General features: G+C 37.3%; 1 long non-coding RNA gene across 2 annotated transcripts; it reads right to left on the bottom strand.

The window, feature by feature from the left end:
• Positions 1-2,221: 2,221 nt before the first annotated feature.
• On the bottom strand, positions 2,222-5,553 carry LOC116256501 (uncharacterized). Of its 2 annotated transcripts, XR_004173140.2 has the most exons (4): positions 4,538-5,553; positions 4,249-4,439; positions 4,107-4,153; positions 2,222-2,757 (listed from the first exon to the last, which is right to left on the bottom strand). It is a non-coding gene; the product is annotated as an uncharacterized LOC116256501 (long non-coding RNA). The 2 variants fall into 2 exon arrangements; XR_007573665.1 differs by having other exon boundaries at positions 2,222-4,153.
• Positions 5,554-6,382: the final 829 nt, after the last annotated feature.

Here is a 6,382-nt window from a genome sequence, read left to right as displayed (position 1 = left end):
CAAAGGCATGGGCGGGGTAGTTGGTGACGATGAAGAATAACTCCACACCATTTTGCAAAACCATGTATTGCAAGCCAAGACAAATATTAGATGAATCCAGGAACAAAACTCATGCAACCTCAAAGGATAAACTTTTCAAAAATGTCATAGTTCAAAAAATCGACTGGTTCTTTTGAAAACAGATAAGAGATCTTCCATGATAGCCTCAACCCTAAGTCTTAGTTATGTCATTGAAAAACATGTTGAAGACATTTCAACAAGTTGAAGACACTCGGTCAAGATGGAATAATAGGTCAGGTTCCTAAATGTTATGTCTCTCCTACAACAGAGGAAAAGATGGACAATTTGTCACATTCAACATAAGTGGACTAGGTTTGAGGAGCTTCATTTATTCCATGAACGGACTAGTGGTTTGTTAATGAAATAGCAAACACCTTTCAAGACTAAAGGGGATTGGTTAATGCCTAAAAAACCTCGAAACATAACAAGAGATGTCAAGTTTTTACTTTGAAATAGTTCAAATCATCAATTTAACACAAAAAGCATGAGTGCTCGTGTTGTGCACATAATATGTTATTCATTTACCCATAGTACCGTACGAGCATTAGAATTCATTTCATATCAATGTCGTCAAACTTCTAGAAGGGGTATCTTTCAATTTCCAAAATGTGAACATAAAGGAATCATCCTCGACATCTTAGGTAATCAAAAAGAGGAGCAGATATTGACCCCAAAATTGCACATCCACGAAAGATTGTCTCATTCAATTCCTACGAGTTCAGCCTTCATATATTTCATCTCTTGGCAGGCACTTTTTGCTTTTTTTTTTCTTAGTTTCTTTTGTTTTTCTTTCTTTTGCATTCAACTTTTTGACTTCTGATTTTTTTTCTCTTTGATTTTTTCTTTTTTTTTCAGGCCGACCTTCACCTTTGAGGGAATAGCTCACCACCTCAAAGGCTACTACGAAGCTCCACCGCTTTGGTGGTTATGTGTAGCTTTATCACGTGTCCAACCCGCTTCACCTTACGGGTTTTCGACGACCTAAAGGTTCGTAAGTCATTATCTTCGCGAAATAGACATAAATCAACTATATGCTTATCTGGTACTCTTGATTACTGACTCAGAGGAACAACTACACAAGCCCCGAGCCCATCTCTCAACTCTCATTTTGCTACCTGCCAAGATCTTAGAGAACATTGTGGCTTCTCACTTAGTATACTTCATGCTAAATCCTTACAAATGTTTGAACACTAGAGTCAATAACATTTCCTAGTCTTGACTTTCTCAGAGGAATTTTCCTTAATGTTCATATCCAGTATTCTTTCAACTTGCCTCTTCCATTGGTTGACAACAAAAACTTGAAATTTTCTCATACTCGAAGGATACTAAGAGTAAAGCAAAGACATATCATTGTGAGAGAAAGCATCTTTAAAATGTTTTTAAACAAAAAAAAAAATCGTTTGCAAAAGTTCTTGACATGAAATGGTATATCACCAAGAGGCATGAACTCTAGTCCCTAAAGAGGGGTGAATGCAAAACATGATGGGTAGACTGGGTAGAAAAATGAACTTAACAACTCTCCCATAAAAGTATGATATTCTACATAAAAGATTCGTTTAAGGGTGACGAGTTCGCATAAATGTTAAGTCATTGATCAAAAGCTTTGCAAGAAGTTTAGGTTAAGCTCTTCTTTGTCCTTGAACGAAGCCCAGGATAAACCAGTCCTATGCAGCGACTTTTGTAAAATCATTAGGGAAATGATAATGACAACTATGGGATTGGACATTGTTAGACTCTGATTATAAGGCTGTGCAGAAAGCAAAAGTAAAAAAAAAAGTGTCCGGATGTAGAACAGAGGCAGACTTTTTCAGTTCTGACAGGTTCACAAATCTGGTTTAAAAAGACATTGTATTGTAAAGAGCTGATACCAAAACTAAGGATTCTTTTGACTCTACAGAAGTAGAGGACTTTAGAAAACCAAAATACAAAATTTTTTGAACAATTTTGGCATTTGTGTTGTATTTCTTTTTATTCTGCCCAGTTTCTATAAAAAGTATAACAGAATAAAAGTTCTCAAAACAATTTTTCCTAATTAAACTATTAAAGATCAGTAAAAATCACAAAACCTTCAGAAAACTATAATCACATGCAAGAAGATCAAAACATAAAATGCTTGCAACCAAGATGAACGTACAACACTCAGCACACAGGGCAAGAATAATACAAATAAAAAGAAGAACAAATGTAAAATACATTAGCAAAGAAATCAAACTATGTTATTCTATAGAATTTATAGAAAACATATTTCTTCTTCAAAGAACAAAGCAACGCACTTCTTGTAATGGACCATGAACCTTCATCATATTCCCAAAGGTTACAATGACAATTAATTGGGGCTGCATTAAGGGGAAACATTTTTTGACAATAAGACTGTCTTAGACAAGCGCAGTCCATCAATTAAGAAGGAAAGGAAGAAGAAAACAAATGAAAATGCATGCCAGACAATGACTGCTAAAGCCAGTCTACAACAATGGGCTGCCTAATTCAGCCTTCCCTTTCTCAAAACAAATTTGACCACCCATCAGCAAAAATAGGTCACAAGTCATAACTGCAAATACAAGAAAAACAGAATTATAGGTTGCTTGCAACTAGTTCCTCTTCCACTTATGTTCCTCTTCTCTTAGCTTTGAATCATAATCTCCAAATGCAGTGGTAACACCAAACTCCTCCTGATTATCAGCAGTTGCATCAACGATGCTGCAGGGAAGACAGTTCACGCCAAGGTTCATTTGGAAGAACTGAAAGATCCATTAAGTGAATAAACAAATGGCCTAGCTTGACAACAAAAGTAGGGGAAAGGAAAAAACTTGAGCTTTCACAATACAAAGAAACAGTTTTACATGTGATAGTCAGAGCATGCAACAACTGCTTGTAGCTTTACACATTAAATATATGTGCATGCTGTAGTAACAAATATTATTAAGCATCAAACCATCTTTAATGTTCTTAAAGATTTGCCCCAGGGGCTTGGTTTGTTGCTTCTTTGCGAGTGCTTTTTCAGTCAAAGTGGTTTTGCTTCTTCTTTCACCAGTGCTGATGCCCAGGCTTTCCTTTCCCTTTCCACTAGCATTGAGCGGTCTGGATTAAAGAAAGAAAGAAAACCAAATCTTCTCACGTATAAAAGGTCAGGGAACCATCTCAGGTTCACATAGAACTTTAAGTCGCCTGAAATATTCTCTAAAGCACATAAATGGCAAGAGACACAAACTTCACCCCTCAAGTATACATGAAAGGAAGTTGGTATGCACTTTTCAGGTAATCAACTTTCCAACTTCCAGTTTAGTTTGTCATACAACATTGAAGCAGGTAAACCAAGAACTTAACTTCATGAACTTGTCTAGACTCTAGATAAAGCCGCCCAATTGAGGTGAGACAGATATGGCTGATTAGGGAAGCTCGTGCTTTATCAAAAACTAGTTCAATTCAATCCATCATTCCCACCATATGTATATAGCACCAGCCATAGCAGGATAGTCTCCCTCTTGACGCACATTAAGCCACTTATAAAAGCACAGATTTAGGATCCTTTTCCAAACACATGTCCTGCAACTAGTGACTAACCCTTTAGCCTGACACTGTAGTCTTGGAGAACATTTTTTCAGTAGAAACTATTGCTTCTAAAACACCAAAATGTGCTCCATGCCAAAATGAACCATTAGGGACAACTCTATCAGTCTATGAAAGGAAAACATATCTCACTGCTCTGATGTCCAAACTGAAAGACTTATAGTACAAATCACCTAGCCAAATCCACTGTGAAAAACAACATCAGAAGTCTACCACCTACTGATATGACGTGCCTCATCATTAACCACAACAAGCACCACATAAAACATCTTTGAAGGAAATGCCCCATGAATGAATGAACCAAATGACCGATAAGGGGCTCACAATTATCCTTTAACAAGATCGTAATAAAGAAAGAACTACAAGTAAAAGTATACTCTAAAAATGAAACTCGCAAAAAATGCAGTAAGTAAAGTTAAGAGTTCAGAACTGCAAAATAAAAATAAAGAAGAATCAAAGAATCAAGATGCATGACAGACAGTGGCTCTTGGTGGTTGTGGATATACTGCTCATCGGCACTCATTACCTGAAAGAAAGAAAGACATCATAGCACAGAGTAAGAATATCATACATTTCCTACCCAAAATAGAAAAATAATAAGCCAACGAAAGAAAATAAAACCTTCAGATCTTCAAATTTTTTGTAATCCTTGTTTTTTTTCCTGTCCTTTGTTTATCATGTATTTGCTTTGAAACATCACAAATTTTGTTACTGTTTTTTTGTGCATCACGTGCAAGCTCAGCTAAAAAAGCTTCTCTCGCAGCATCAGATTTCTCAGTTGCATCTTTTTCCACTAAATCTTCAAGGTGGGCCTGCCATGAGTAGTTATCAGAGTAACTGAAAACATATGAAAAGAAAGTTCAATCACGAGAAAAAGAAATGTGAAACATTTTGAAGCATAGATCCAAACCCTCAAGAATGACTGTAAGCAGCAGAATAACTGCCCGATAATCAAGGGCACAAATTGGGCCCATCTTGATCTCCAATTGCTGCATGCTATAAACATTCGGCATGATCCTAGCATCAATTTTGTTGAGCTTCAGGATAAGCAACCATGCATATCAAACTCAGAAACATGACAAATTTCGGAATGTTTGATTTGAACTGCAAGATATAAGTAAAATGGATCTCCAAAGATAACTATTCATTCTGTCCCCGAATGGCTTCGTCGATGCAAGGATCCATTTGGTTCATCAAATCCTGCATCTTCCACTCACCATCTTCGGCACTCTCCACATCACAGAGATGAGATGTGACATTTTCATCATACCTAAACTGAGTTGCGTTCAGCGCTTGTGCCTCTTTAAGTACATTTGTGACAACATCGATCTCAAGCCTACTATTTGCAAAAAGAGAGTGGTTTCTCCTTCAGCCATCTCTTCCTGCCACTTCCTCAGTATTGCTTCATAACTACAAGGCATAACCTTCATGTTCTGCTATCTTTTCTTAAGCTCATCGATGCACAGGTTTTCAACATTATTCAACGCTTCCTCATAATTCAAATGTTCACACTTCCTCTGACACAAGCTCTGTAAAAGGTAAAAACTCTTTCTCAAGCATCTGAAGGATTTCCTGTCCTTTATGCATCTTCTCTTCTCTAGATCGCTGCCATCCCACCATTTGCTCAAGAGGAGATGGGTTGTTGATAATCCATGAGAACATGGTGTCGGAATCCAGAATTCCATCCTCACTCTGTCTTCCCCTGACATCGACCCCTTCACCAGGTTTCATCCTACTACATGATAAATTCGCAGTTGGGTCACTTAGTGACTGTTCATCCAAACGAAGAAGTGATGAACTATCACTCAGAACAATCTGTTCTCGTATTCCATCTCCTTCAGAACTATGAGTAGCATCAGCAGAGCTGCTCTTCTCCGAGTACCTACTAAGTCCTCAAGAATGGGACAACTCCTGCAATAACTTGAGCACTTTTCGGAGCTGGGCGGCACCCAGGATGCATATAGAAAGAGGAATCAAACCAACAGCATGATTTAGCAAAGAATCTAACATGAGCCCTTGAAACATCAACTATGTAAATATTAATTTTCATTAACTGGAAACAGTATTAAAATAGGTTAATTTAATTATTTAAGATTGGCATTAAATTTGCTACGATTCACAAATCTAATACAAGAAAATGCTATTCTGGCTGCACAAGCTATAACTGCTTAGTTTTATTATTATAAAACTGATTAATATGATTAAAACTATAGCTGTCTTTGCTGCTATTGAGGAAGTCGTTGTCATTGTTAAGAAAGTATGAGTTGAAATCATTTTTGGTGAGAACGCCTCTACCTCCACCTTCACCACCTGTTCCTCCATGTTCTATAATAGAAGGCATTGGAGCTTTCCTTGCTAAGGCAATTTCAGCATATCCATCTGCAACATGGAGAGCATGCTCATGTGCACATACGTTGCTGCACTTGCCAAGTTTGACACTCCAAACTGAAGATGTGAAAAAAGCACTTATTTTCAGCTTTACCCATGCATCTTTTTCACATTTCAAGGGCATTCAGCATAAGCCCTTTGCTTTGTGGAAACCTCTTTTGATACTTATTGGGGCATGTTATATATCTGATCCTGATTATGTTGAGAGAATATTGGAAAAGGATGTGGAAAATGGATGTATGATTTGGGCATCAGGGATGGCATGTATCTCTTCCATGTCGTTTGATCCAAGTCTGTCATCTAGGTCTGAGATTAAGTTAGCTGGTGAGCTTCCTGAACTTTTCTGGGTTTTGGGTGTAAAAATTTG

This window comes from Nymphaea colorata, chromosome 6 (assembly GCF_008831285.2).
Source record: "Nymphaea colorata isolate Beijing-Zhang1983 chromosome 6, ASM883128v2, whole genome shotgun sequence".
NCBI lineage: Eukaryota > Viridiplantae > Streptophyta > Magnoliopsida > Nymphaeales > Nymphaeaceae > Nymphaea > Nymphaea colorata.
This window is presented reverse-complemented; position numbering and strand designations above follow the sequence as displayed.